The sequence below is a fragment of the Lactuca sativa genome, chromosome 6, assembly GCF_002870075.4.
Source record: "Lactuca sativa cultivar Salinas chromosome 6, Lsat_Salinas_v11, whole genome shotgun sequence".
Lineage (NCBI taxonomy): Eukaryota > Viridiplantae > Streptophyta > Magnoliopsida > Asterales > Asteraceae > Lactuca > Lactuca sativa.
In genome coordinates this window covers 195,982,145-195,997,168 of record NC_056628.2, presented here as the reverse complement: position 1 = coordinate 195,997,168, position 15,024 = coordinate 195,982,145, and positions in this window count along the sequence as shown.

Genomic DNA, 15,024 nt, shown 5'->3' with positions numbered 1-15,024 from the left:
TATTTTGGAAGTCAAAACATGCAAAATGAAACAATAGTAAACAATTGACACAAGATAGTAACTTTTATTTAGTCATCAAATGTCAATTACATTTAATCTATTACAAGTTTCAAGATAGATATTTAATCATTAAAACTAATATCATCCTTCAGCCCAATGCGCCTTGCATGCTACAAATGCTTAACCCTACTCAGTCCCTTCGTGAGGGGGTCTACTGGGTTCTCATCTGATGATACCCTCTTTACCAAGAGGAGTCTTTCTTCCACCTGATGTCTTATGAAGTGATATTTCCTGTTGACGTGCATGGATCTACCATGATCCCTTGGTTCCTTGGTTAACGCAACCGCACCCTTATTGTCACAGAAAATCTCCATAGGCTCCTTTATCGCTGGTACAACTCCAAGGTTTCCTATGAAGTTCTTCAGCCATATCACCTCCTTCGACGCTTCGCTTGCTGCTATGTACTCTGATTCGCACGTTGAATCAGCTACAGTCTCTTGTTTGGAACTTTTCCAAGTTATTGCTCCTCCATTAAGGGTAAAAACCCAGCCCAACTAAGAGCGAAAATTATCTCCGCCGGTCTGAAAGTTGGCGTCACTATACCTTATGACTCTGAAGTCATCACTCCCACCAAGAGTAAGGACCCAATCCTTAGTCCTACATAGGTATTTAAGAATATTCTTTACGACAGTCCAATGAGCCTTACCAGGATTCTCTTGATATCTGCTGGCCATGCTCAAAGCAAAGGCCACATCAGGGCGAGTACAAGTCATAGCATACATGATCGAGCCAACCGCGGAAGCATATGGTACTCGACTCATCTTAGCTATCTCAGCCTCTATATTCGGACTCTAGGTTTTACTTATTTTGGTATTGTCTTGGATGGGTAAGTCACCTTTCTTGGATTCCCCATGCTGAATCGTTTCAACACCTTGTCCAAGTAGGTACTTTGACTAAGTCCAATTAGTCTTTTACTCCTGTTTCTCAATATCCTTATCCCTAGGATGTAAGTAGCTTCTGCAAGGTCCTTCATAGTGAAACACTTCTCAAGCCAAGACTTAACCTCCTGCAAGGTTGGAATGTCATTTCCTATGTGTAGTATGTCATCCACATACAACACCAGAAAGCTAACAGTACTCCCACTAGCCTTGACATACACACAGGACTCATCCTCGCTTCTCGAAAATCCAAACTCTTTGACTTTCTCATCGAAACAAAGATTCCATCTACGAGATGCTTGTTTCAATCCATAAATGAATTTCTCAAGCTTACACACTCTATTAGGGTACTTTTCATTGACAAAACCCTTTGGCTGACTCATGTAAACATCTTCAGCCAACTTCCCTTTAACGAAAGCGGTTTTGACATCCATTTTCCGTATTTCATAGTCACGAAAGTAGCTATGGCTAACATAAACCTAATTGATTTAATCTTCGCTACTGGTGAGAAGGTCTCATCATAGTCAACTCCATGAGTTTGAGTAAAGCCCTTCGCAACCAGCTGCGCCCTATATGTGTGTACTTTCCCATCCATGTCGGTCTTCTTCTTGAAGATCCATTTGCACCCGACTGTCTTACGACCCGGTAGATTGTCAACCAAGTTCCAAACTTTATTGTCATACATGGATTGAATCTCGCTGTCCATAGCCTCTTTCCATTTTGCATATTCTGGGCCTGCCATGGCTTCCTTGTAATTGTTAGGTTCATCCAAATTTACCAGTGTGCTATCACTTATAAATGTATCACTCTCAGATGTTATATGGAAACCATACAACACAAGTGGAACACTAACTCTACTTGAACGACTCAGAGGTACAAAATTGTCAACTGGTTCAATAGGAGTTTCCTCCTCAGTTTGATTGCTAGTGTTTGAGGTTCCTTCACCGCTTGACTCTTGAATCTCTTCAAGGTCAATTTTCCTCTCACTGTCTCCTTGGCCTATGAGTTCTCTCTCGCGAAAGACTCCTCTCCTCTCAACGAATACAACATTATCACTCGGTGTATAGAAGAGATATCCAAAGGATTTCTATGTGTAGCCGATGAAAATACACTACTCACTATGAGGTTTGACCTTTTCGTGAGTATTGCGTCTCACGAAAGCCTTGCAACCCCAAACCATGTTGTGTGCTAACGAGGGAACCTTCCCTGTCCACATCTTGTGAGGTGTTTTGGTAACCTTCTTAGTTAGGAATAGATTAAGGACATGGGAGGCAATCTCAAAGGCATACCCCAGAATGAGGTAGGTAATGAAGCTCGACTCATCATGGAATGAACCATGTCCATCAAGGTTCGATTGCGCCTCTCAGACACACCATTAAATTATGGTGTCCTAGGTGGCTTCAATTGTGAAACAATCCCACATTCCTTAAGATAGTCTTGGAACTCGATACTAAGATACTCACCACCCCGAATGGATCAGAGCATCTTTATCTTCCTGCTCAGCTGATTCTCCACTTCTTGTTTAAACTCTTTGAATCTTTCAAAGGTTTCTGACTTATGTTTGATTAAGTAGATATAGCCATATCTGTTGTAATCATCAATAAAAGTCATATAGAAGCAGTTACTATCCCTTATGGTGGTTCTGAAAGGTCCACACACATCGGTGTGTATGAGATCCAACAAACATTCACTCCTTTCACAAGTACCAGTGAAGGGTGACTTGGTCATCTTTCCAAGCAAACAAGATTCACAAGTGTCGTCCGACCTTAAGTCGAATGACTCCAAGACTCCACCCTTTTGGAGTTGGCCTATGTGCTTCTTGATGACATGTCCAAGACGACAATGCCACAAGCATGCCTTATCCAAATCATTGGAAGAATCAATATGCAACACATTATTTCCTAAGTTTTCTACAACCATCACAGTTTCATATACACCATTACAAGGCAATGCTTTAAAATGAAAAAAACACCATTATAAAAAGCATTAATAGCACAAATTTCATTATCAAATGAAAAACAAAAATCTTGTTTGTAAAAACCATGAAATGAAATAATATTTCTCGCCATATCAGATGAGTAGCAACAATTATTAAAATCTAATTCTAACCCACTACTAAGCGATAAAGAATAAACTCTAATCTTGGTGACAAGTGAAACCTTCCTATTCCCTATAATCAAGTTTATCTTCCTGTGCTCCACATCCTTACTTATTTTTAGTCCCTATAAATCAGAAAAAATGTGAAATCTGCAACCTGTATCAAGGACCCAAGAACAAGAATGTGATGATTTATTAGATAGAATAGTATAAATACCTACATGGGTGGACTTAACTGTTGGGTTTTGAGCAATCTAACACTCCTAAGTGTACATGCAACCCTAAATACCTTGGATCTATGTATTCTCTATTATACATGCAAATATCAACTTTCCAAGGTATTGTTCTATTCTAGCATACAAAACTTTGAATAACACAAGTTAGAATAACATACCTTTTGTTGGTGCTTGTCTTCATGAAGCTTGAGTGCCTAGTGCCCCAAGTGTGACACCTCAAATGGTTCACACAACACCATAAGCACTTGGAATAACTTAGAGAGAAATTAGAACACTTCAAGAATCGGCTTGCCCTCCATGCATCTCATAGTCGCCAATTTTCCCAAGAAAGAGATCATTATATAGTGTGTTACAATTAGGTTAAACCCTAATTGTCATGGCTATCCATTTCCATGGATCCATGGGTTCAAATACACCATGGAGCATCCATGGAGCATCCAATGGGTTTTAGCCCAACTTGATAATCCATGGAGCATTAGCCCACTATATAAGTATGGATGATTTACACAATCAACCCATATATTTAATTAGTCTTCTTTTGATCACATAATTAATTCTAAATTAATTATTGATCAATACTAATTAAATAATCTTATTAATATATTAGAACTTATAATATATTAATAAACCTTAAGTGTTATTTCTCTCATTTTAGTCTATCCAAGTGCATGATGCCATGCAACCCAAATGGACCATGTCGGGTCGGGTCAAGTCTTACCAATTATAGTTATGGACTTAGACATTAATCCAACAGTCTCCCACTTGGATAAGTCTAAAACTATTAATGCAAGTACTCCAAGTATGCACACTATGTTTACATATGGTCATCTCTTTGTGAAATGTATATCAATTGAACATGACTTCAATGATTCTTATTTCACAATCCCAATCGTTATTGTAAATGTAAGAATACCAAGCTCTTGTAATTTACCGTAATCTATGCAATGATCCTCTTGTAATGATATTCACACAAGTCACAAAGACTTGGCAACAAACATTACAAAGTATTCCAATGGAAAGCAATTCCATGGAGATGAAGTCTCAAATTCAAAGTACATTCCTTTGAACATCCTTCTTTGCATTAAGTTCTTTAATCTTACACAGATTCAAAGAATAACTTCCACCTATGGAAACAATTCCATATTCCCATCTTGACCATCACTTTTGAACAAGAGTTGCCTCTTTCCAAAATATGTCAATACGATCCTTACTCTATACTTCCAATTGTCCATGAGTAACCAAACTTCGGAAAACCCCATATTGTTCTCGACAATTGCTTAATCATCTTAGTCATATCCAGTTCTAATCCCCTTTCCCTTCTTAACGCCCTAAGCATTAGGAAAATTAAGAATGGATGAATATTATAACACATGCAATCGATCCTATATCCGAAGCATATGGGATACGATTCATGCTATAAAATTTTTATTTGCCATGTTCTCATAATTCGAACTATGAAGAGGGATGCCGTAATCATAATCGAAATTTTGAGAAAGCAACATATATGGAAATTCCTTATGTTGAACCATTCCAACATAACATTCATATATATTCTTGACTAAAGTTGATTAAAATCTCAATCTAAGCTTGTAGAATTGGAATGAAGTATAAATTTCTCTCCCTTAATTATAGTAAAACAACTTTTTCAAAGCTAGTTGAAACTTTTATCTTCTATAATTAACATTGCTAACTTGCAACATAATCATCATGCTCCCACTACCATAATGATTATTATCTAACTAGCATAACACTTTATGCTCCCACTAGCTTTAACATGTACCTGGAAATCAGTCAGATTTCTGATACTAGATTGCCTTGATAAGACTTTATCAAATCATACACCTGGCGTCTAATCCTTTCCTTAGATAGATCACATGTGAGTCTAAACCTTTGCCATTCTCATTAGTTAGTGTGCCGGTTAACCACACACGCTCCACTAACGACATGAGAATGCAAACTTCACACTTGCTATCCACTTAAATCTACTTAGTGAAAGAGTTTCCTCACTATTATTTTCATGAATCGGAGAGAAACCTTATGACACTTAGATTTTGATGGTGTATGTGTTCATATCCATGTGAATTTGACATAACCATAATCACACGACAAGGTTAATGACAAATCCAAATTCATATGGACTAAACTTGTGCAGTCTTAATTTCTTGCCACCTGGTAGCACAAGGGCCTGCCATTGCTTCCAAGTTGTTATGCAACCAGTTGAGAACTCTCAGAACTCCAATGCAAAACCAACTTTAACTGGAATGGTCACAGAATATGTCAACACGATAGGTTACAAACCTCAAGTCGTGGTCTAGTGATTAACAAAACTCTTGATTAGTTCTTGAATCTATCTTAAGATCCTTTTAAGACTCCTACTAACCTGTTGACATATAAGATTCTCTTTGTCAAGAACCATTCCTTGGCAAAAACGAATATTTAAGAGTTAGTGCAGATTCTTATCAAGTTAAACACTTCTCACAATTGGTCTTAGTTGGTCTTTGTTTTATCCAAAACATCACAACTTACCAATTTCAAATGTACAAGAGTAAGAACACATTTTACTCTACATTTAAGAGTTAGTGAAGATTCTTATCAAGTTAAACACTTCTCACAATTGGAACGAAGTATAATTTATCTTTTGATCTAACCATTTCAACAATTCACGATTCCTCTCCTTAGCCAAACAAAATGAAATAAGGTGTCCTTAGAGGATCAATTGTGACATGGTTTCATAATCACTAAGATAATCATAAAACAAGATACTCAAGTACTCTCCCATCTCTTCAGATTAGAGAAACTTTTATCTTTCTGCCTTATTTGATTCTTCTTACTCATTATGTCTATCATCGAAACTTCTCCAATGATCCAGAACTATACTTAAACTTGTAAGTATAACCATATTTACTAAACTTTAGTAAATCATAATGAATAATCTTATCAACTTTGTGGTGGACCTGATCAGCGCACACCCAAGTGTATCTGATTCCTTTGTCCTTCACTTGATTCACATATACTTGTGAACAAGGAATTAGACTTAATTTCCCAAATATAAAAAAATTCTCATGATCATACAATACAAGTTGCATGATTCCAAGTTTCTATCCAACTGAAACTTGGGTGATGAGAATCTTTCCTTATTTGGTAAATTATGACACTTCCACTAATGAAAGAATCAAATCCATTTACCCATATTGCTTATCAACGGAAACATATAATCAACAATTTTTCACAAATGCCATTGTAAGGATACTTAAAATAAATAATATCAATACCATTTTTCTTTTATTTTAAAACTTTGCGAAAAAATTTATCCTTACAATCCATATGGAAAACTTGTTAAAATTTTATCCTTACAATCCATACGGAAAACTTGTTGTTATCTATTCCTAAGTAATATATCATAACTCTTAAGTAACAACTCAAAATTCTGATCACCGAACCATGCGATCGAAATCCATCTTCGCGATCAGAATCAGCATATACTTCCTTTAAGTTTCTTCACTTTTCCTTTGATTCTTCAAACATCAACATGTGACCTCGTCACATTATGCAATAAGAATCTCAGAATAGAAACTTAATAGAGTCAGACAATGGACTTTACCTGAAGTACAGTCAAACCTATTGACTTTACCATCCTTAAGATGTTTCAGGTAAATTTAGCAGCTTCGCAACCAATGTCTTTCCTTTGGCAACAGAATCTTATGGACTCTTTGGAAACGGTACATGGGACTATCACAGACTTAACCTTTCTCTTTACCATTTGTTCAACCGAGTTGACTATGGCCGATCCCTTTCCATTGGGAACAGAAAGTTTTTACTGGACCTCCAATGTCACCATTTTCAATGTCCAAATAGGTTTGGAAAGTAGACCTTCCAATCTAATTTGCTTTACTAATGCTCCAAATCATTGCTGATTTAGCATCATCAAGCAAATAGGTAAGATCATTAAGGGTCTTGTCGCGACCTGTCATCAGGGAGTGAATTAAGAACCAAGTCAGCAGCTAGCTACCTCGAGACTTCGACACCCGACTCTCCCGACTTGTCAATATGTGGCTTAATCCCCAAGATCTAAGAACATATAGACTTTGCTTGCCAATAGGGATTGAGTGACTTAGAACTTATCAAGTCTTAAAACTTGTGGGATATGGAGATTTATTGGAGGAGGTGGATGAAGTGAAGTATGATTTCTAGTCCCACAAATGCCCAATAAAGGGATTGATCTTTCACCTTGATTGCCATTTGGGAAATCATCTTCATCAGGAAGCTTGTTCCTAAAGATTTGGGAAGACCATAGCTGTCTAAACTAGACATCTATAATGGGAGAAATTCAAGTTAGTTGATTTAAATTCCTTAATATAACTCGCAATATGAAATATTAAGGCTAGGACCCAACAACCTATTTATAACTGGAAGAGGGATGCCGTAATCCAAATTATAAAATAGTTGAAGGTAGGTAAATGACGATTTACCAATTTCCACCATGAAAACAAAATATTTTATTATTAGGTTTTATTGGTTTTGAAACTCCTAGATCTTTTGAGATACATTGAACTTTTCAATGGCATGTTTGAATCTCGATTGTGCCCTCTCAAATTTGTGACTGGGATGCCGAGGATCACAAACAAGGTGTGAATAACCATACAAATTGACTTGGTACCCTTAAAAATATTACCTAATCGATGTGCCGGTTAACCTCACACACTCCACCGATCTATAATATGGTCAAGTTACCCTTTGCCACTCTTACTAGTCCATGTTAGTGTGCCGGTTAACCACACACGCTCCACTAACGACTTGGTAAGGTACAAAGTGTAATTTTATGGGCTATCACCTTTTCACATTTTCCTAAGTAACCAAGATTGGGAATTTGTAAGTGTTTAGTTACTTAGTATTTTTCATTATACTTTTAATGAAGGGAAAATTATAGTTCATTCCTACCCGTTCAGCTAACGACCCTCCACCAGTCAAGGAAGCGGTGGGTGAGAGTGGACACCCATTAAACTGCCATTTTATAGGCAGTAACCTTATACCCCCCTTATAGAACGGCTTCGTGAATGAGGCCTACTAACGGTAAGATTGACTTCCTCTTATACATATCTATATAATTAAAATTATAATAATAGTATAAGGGTTGGATTTTAAACTTTTTAAAATTTCAATGTTCAATTTGGAATTAAAGTATACATGATGAGTAACTTTTCAAATTCCAAAACTTGAGGGTAAGTTTTGAAACTATTTCAAGACTCTTTAAATCATAACTTATGAGTTTAATGGTTCATTAAAATGAAGACTCTTCATTTTAATGTAACCCCTTATTCTTTAAAAACACTTTAAAGAAGTGTCTCTTCAACATCCATAACTTGAGGACAAGTTATGGAGTCATTAAACTATTTAAAGGAAAAAACTCTTACATTTTATGTAACCTACAAAACTTTTATGAGTTTTTAAGATTCATAAATATGACTTTTCACATAACTTGAAGACAAGTTACAAAAACATATTTTATGAACTTCTTTTTAGACTAATATGGATTTAAAACAACTAAAACATAATTTTTTCATTATCCATCTAAACTAACTCATAAATCAGGGAAACATAAAATTCTTGAAAATTGGTTTAACATAATCATTACCACATTCAAAACAAGTTTTATAAGCCCAAAACAGTCAAAGGTAATGATTCTAGACCAATTTCAGCACCAAAACTCGAAAATATGCTGTCTGGGGGTCCAACTCGTCGAGTGCATGAACAAACTTGGCGAGTTGGATGCATTTTGCCTTGGACTCGTCGAGTCCCTTCATGGACTCGGCGAGTCTGCTGGGCAGACAGCACCAAAAGTCAATTTTTAAGCAGTTTAAGCAAGTATAATAAGAAAACAAGCCTAGGCTCTGATACCACTGTTGGGTTTTGAGCAATCTAACACTCCTAAGTGTACATGCAACCCTAAATACCTTGGATCTATGTTTTCTCTATTATACATGCAAATATCAACTTTCCAAGGTATTGTTCTATTCTAGCATACAAAACTTTGAATAACACAAGTTAGAATAACATACCTTTTGTTGGTGCTTGTCTTCATGAAGCTTGAGTGCCTAGTGCCCCAAGTGTGACACCTCAAATGGTTCACACAACACCATAAGCACTTGGAATAACTTAGAGAGAAATTAGAACACTTCAAGAATCGGCTTGCCCTCCATGCATCTCATAGTCGCTAATTTTCCCAAGAATGAGATCATTATATAGTGTGTTACAATTAGGGTAAACCCTAATTGTCATGGCTATCCTTTTCCATGGATCCATGGGTTTAAATACACCATGGAGCATCCATGGAGCATCCAATGGGTTTTAGCCCAACTTGATAATCCATGGAGCATTAGCCCACTATATAAGTATGGATGATTTACACAATCAACCCATATATTTAATTAGTCTTCTTTTGATCACATAATTAATTCTAAATTAATTATTGATCAATAATAATTAAGTAATCTTATTAACATATTAGAACTTATAATATATTAATAAACCTTAAGTGTTATTTCTCTCATTTTAGTCTATCCAAGTGCATGATGCCATGCAACCCAAATGGACCATGCCGGGTCGGGTCAAGTCTTACCAATTATAGTTATGGACTTAGACATTAATCCAACATTAACCTTCTTATCTTTGACATCCTACAAGTATTTGGGGCAGCTTCGCTTCCAGTGCCCTTTTTCATGACAATAGAAACACTCTGCTTCCTTAGGAAAGGTAGAGGGTGCAGTAGCAGCAGGAGTAGAAACAACAGATTTACCTTTAAGACAACTTTTGGCAGTCCTCAAAAGGCCTTGAAGCTTGCTAAGAGTGACCTCCTCATTGTTCATATGATAGGTCATACGGAACTGATCATAACATGGACGTAAAGAGTGTAGAATGATATTTATAGCAAACTCCTCATCGAAGTTCACATTCAACTTCAACAAGCGCTTGAAACTTTTGCATTTTCTGCAAGTGGGTCGTGATGGGTTCTCCATCCTTCATCTGTGTTGTTATCATGGAGGCGATGATTTCATATTTCTCTTGATGAACACTTTGATGGTATCTTTCCATCAGCTCTTGGTGCATCTCAAAAGGGAAGAAGTCCTCATAGGACTTTTGGAGTTCATCTGTCATAGTGGCCAACATGATACAAGACACATTGGTGACATCCTTCTCATGAATCCTAAACTACGTGATCTCCTCAGGAGTAGCAGAAGAGTCATCAATTTCCTTAAGCTCTTTGTCGAGGATATATTCCTTGTCCTCGTAACGAGTAACTATCCTGATGTTCCTGATCAAATCATTAAAGATGGAACCATCAATGATAACTCTCCGACACAAGTTCATTAGGGAGAAAGAGCCAGTAGGGTTTGATACAGAAGCAGTGTTGGAAGACATCTGAAAGACAAAGTTTAGATTAGATAAGATTCCTTAATATAACACCCAAATGAAATATTAATCCTAGGACCCAACACAATATTTTACAAATTGGAAAGAGGGATGTCGTAATCCAATTGCAAAATATTTGAAGGTAGGTAAATGACGATTTACCAATTTCCACCATGAAAAATGAAATTGATTATTAGGTTTTAATTGGATTGAAATTCCTAGATTCCTTTGAGATTCATTGAACTTTTCAATGGCATGTTTAAATCTCGATTATGCCCTTCAAGTTTGTGACTGGGATACCGAGGATCACAAACAATGTGTGAATAACCATGCAAATGTGCTTGGTACACTCGATGTGATTTATCACCTAATCAATGTGCCGGTTAACCACACACGCTCCATTGATCTATGACAGACATCAAGCTACCAGTTTCCATCCTTACTAGTCCAAGTGAATATGCCGGTTAACCACACACGTTCCATTAACGACTTGGCAAGGTGCAAAGTGCGATTTCATGGATTAGCATCAATTTCACATTTTTCCTAAAGTAACTAAGATTGGGAAATTAATAAAATATTTAGTTACTTTATAATTATCATTATACTTTTAACGAGAAATAATTTCTTATCCTACCCGTTCGGCTAACGACCCTCCATCAGTCAAGGAAGCGGTGGGTGATAGTGGACACCTATTAAACCACCATTGTATAGGCAGTAAGCTTATACCCCCTTATAGATCGGCTTCATGAATAAGACCTACTAACGGTAAGACTGACTTGTCTTATACACACACACACACACACACACACACACATATATATATATATATATATATATATATATATATATAATTATTAAACTTTTAATATTATAATAGTATAAGGGTTGAATTTTAAATTTTTAAAATTCTTGGTTTGGAATTAAAGTATTGATAAGTGTGACTTTACAAATTCCAAAACTTTAGGGCAAGTTTTGAAACTCTTCAAAACTTTTCATTTCCATAACTTATGAGTTTATGTGACAACCGTCAATTTCCGGTCAAGTCAAAGTCAACTGAAGTCAACAAGTCAAACCTTACGACTCAATTTGCCCGTGGGTACTAGAGTTTACGTTATGCAATATCTAAACAACTCGCTATTCTAATGAGAGATCATAAATCGAAAAGTACGTACATCTAGATCTCCTTAACCTAAAACTGTGGTAAGTAACGAACCAAATCGATAAAACAATGTTGCATAGCCATCGGGAGTGTGTAAGATCCTTAAACAAGGCTTAACGGGGTTTACGGACCTTGCATTGCGAAGCCGGACACTCGCAAATGTCACGCACGCAACCTCTCTCAATCATTTTCACTTTATCTCTCTTTATCGAGAATCTCTCCCAAATCTCCCCACGTATGTCAAATCTCTCCCAAATCTCTCTAAGTATGTGAAATCTCTCTAAGGATATGAAATCTCTCCCAAATCTCTCTAAGTATGTGAAATCTCTCCCAAATCTCTCTTTGTATGAGAAATCTCTCCAAGAATGTGAAATCTCTCCCAAATCTCTCTAAGTATATGAAATCTCTCCCAAATCTCTCTAAGTATGTGAAATCTCTCCCAAATCTCTCTTTGTATGAGAATCTCTCCAAGAATGTGAAATCTCTCACAAATCTCTCTCAAAAGTTCCTTAAACTTTTTATAGTCTTTCGGGTCATCCCGACCCTTAACCGGGTCAAAAACCGCTTAAAACGGGGTAAGAACGGATAAAAAGGGCTTAAGGACCCAAAACCCCTTTAAGGACCCGAAACCCCTCTTAGGAACCGAACTTGTCAGAAGCGAAGGCATCAGAAGCGAACCCTCCCTTCGGACCGAGGCTCGCATAAGGGACCGAACCCTCCCCTTTGGATCGAACCGTCGGTCTATTTCGGTCTATTTCGCGTCCTACTCCCTTCGGTTCATTTCTCTCCATTTCGCCTTCGGCTCAGCAACAGAAGGGACCGAACCTCGGCCTAGGACCGAGAGGTCTCGCAGGAGGCTGATTTTCACCTGGTTTTCGACTAGTTTTGCGATTTAGGCCCGTTTTTAATTGTTTTAATGCGGGATTTTCACCCAAAACTTTATTTTAACATATAAGGCCCCATATTTATTAATTATCCACGTTTTTTGGGATAAACCTTATCCAAGAAGGGTGGGTAAAGTACAAGAGGTGGAGTTTTAACTTTTCTTTATTCTATGACACAAGCAACCACTCCCATACCCACTCCATGTCACTATTCACCATCAGCCCATACCTAGTCATTTCATGGTACTTTTCCCACTATTTTCAGCCACACACTTGGTCAAGGGTAAGAAAACCCCCCTCTCTCCTCACATTTCTTTCATTTCCTCTCATTCTTCCATCAAGAACAAACTTCATTTTCTGTCATTTTCTCTCTCTAAAATTCGAGATTCAAGGCTATAATCCAAGCTTTTCTTCTACTTTTGGTAAGTATTAACATCCTCCATATGATTATTTCACTTCCTTCTACTCAAATCATAGATATCTTACACAAACTCCATCCTATTGGTGTTAGATCTTTGAATCTTCAAGCAATCTCCCAAAGTGTTCTTGAGTTGAACACTTCTTTTCTCCATCATCCATCTACTGAAATCACATAAGGTGAGTTAATACCCCTACATTTTCATGTTTTCTTAAGTTTTTAGGGGGGGGGGGGAATACAAGTTAAAACACCAATAACATAACTAAACTTTTCTAACAGCTTTCATCAGAAAAGTTGAACTCCATTCACGGACCGTTTTGGACAACTTAAACATTTTATTGTTCAAAACTGTATTAGTTGCAAATAGCTCATGTTCTTAGCTTTAAAATGACTACTTGAACATCTCCATAAGATTTTTCTACAATTTATGGTGATTTTTACAAAACTGTCTATCATTTCAAACACCAATCCGGACCAGTCTGTGATTATGGACTTTTTCACCCAAGTTGGAGGTCATTAAAAATCACGATAAAAATTATGAGTAAACTAGACACATTTTGGGAACTCTCAGAATTTACGGATTTAGTTTTTGACTTCGTATGATTTTTCTGTGACTTTTCTAAAATAGCGCAAAAAGGTTAAAAACTAGTTAACAACTTATAACTTTCATAACACTTTGTATTATGTTGAGCAAAGTGTATAACAATAAGTTCTAAATATTGAATGTGTTTCCTTGTTAGTTTATCATCATAAACTGAAACTTAGTCATTCATGATAAGATTATTCATTCATTTAGAACACGTATATTAAGCTATAATAAGCATAATTTATGGATTCATAACACTAATGCATTTTCATAAAGGAGTTCTTATACATTACAAACGTTTTGGATAAACTATAATAGGTATAGTTTATGTATCATTTACTTTTCAAACTCATTTATCAAAGGTTTTCAGTTTAGTTCACGTAAATCTGTTAATGAATGAATTTGTGAGTCACTATCTTCGGGTTACTTCCAAAGTTATCAATTCAAAAAGTCATGTAAATTGTAACCAGAGTCTCTTGTAGGGAGAACATGATAGTTGTGTATAGATCTATATTGGGTTTGACAAACCCACACCTGAGCTGCTTGCAACAGCTAGACCGGCAGGTTTGTGGTGACAAGTGTCATTTAACGGCGACGCCTGAAGAACGTCGCATTACGAGGCCGTCTAAGTCAAGTATGGTTATGATAGCTCAGGTGTGGTATTAACAAATCATAAGATTTACGGGTTCTAATTTTAAATTATCGAGTTATGTCGATTTAGCTCACTGAAATTACATTAAGTTTGGGAAAATTCTTGTACGCCTTCATATCAAAAAGGGTTTTATGTCGATTTAAAATCACTTTTATATCAATAATTACAGATATTGCTGTGTATTTTCAGTCTTGGTATTTAAGACTACACACCATTCATTACGGGAGTTTTCTCAAATCAGAAAGGGTTTTACGCCAATTTGAAACCACCTTTATATCTTTAAGCATGAGAAATAGTTGTTCATTTTCGGTCCTGGTATTTAGGACCACATAACCTTTATAAGGAAAATATTGGATTTTTCTTGGTAACTTACATCTCTTTACAAAGATCGATTTTCAAACTGTTACTGTCAAAAGCTTATGAACTCACCAACCTTTGTCTTGACACTTTTTCAAAACTACTTGTATTCTCAAGAATTCAGTGAAACAGGAAATCAACAACGTTTTGAGGATGGGACGATAAATCGTCAAACAGATTATTTTGTCATCATAATGTAATTGATTTGAAATATGTAAACATATACATTGGTGTAACCTTTTCAATTATATTTATGATGGTTGTATTTACTTTGAGCACTATTATACTTG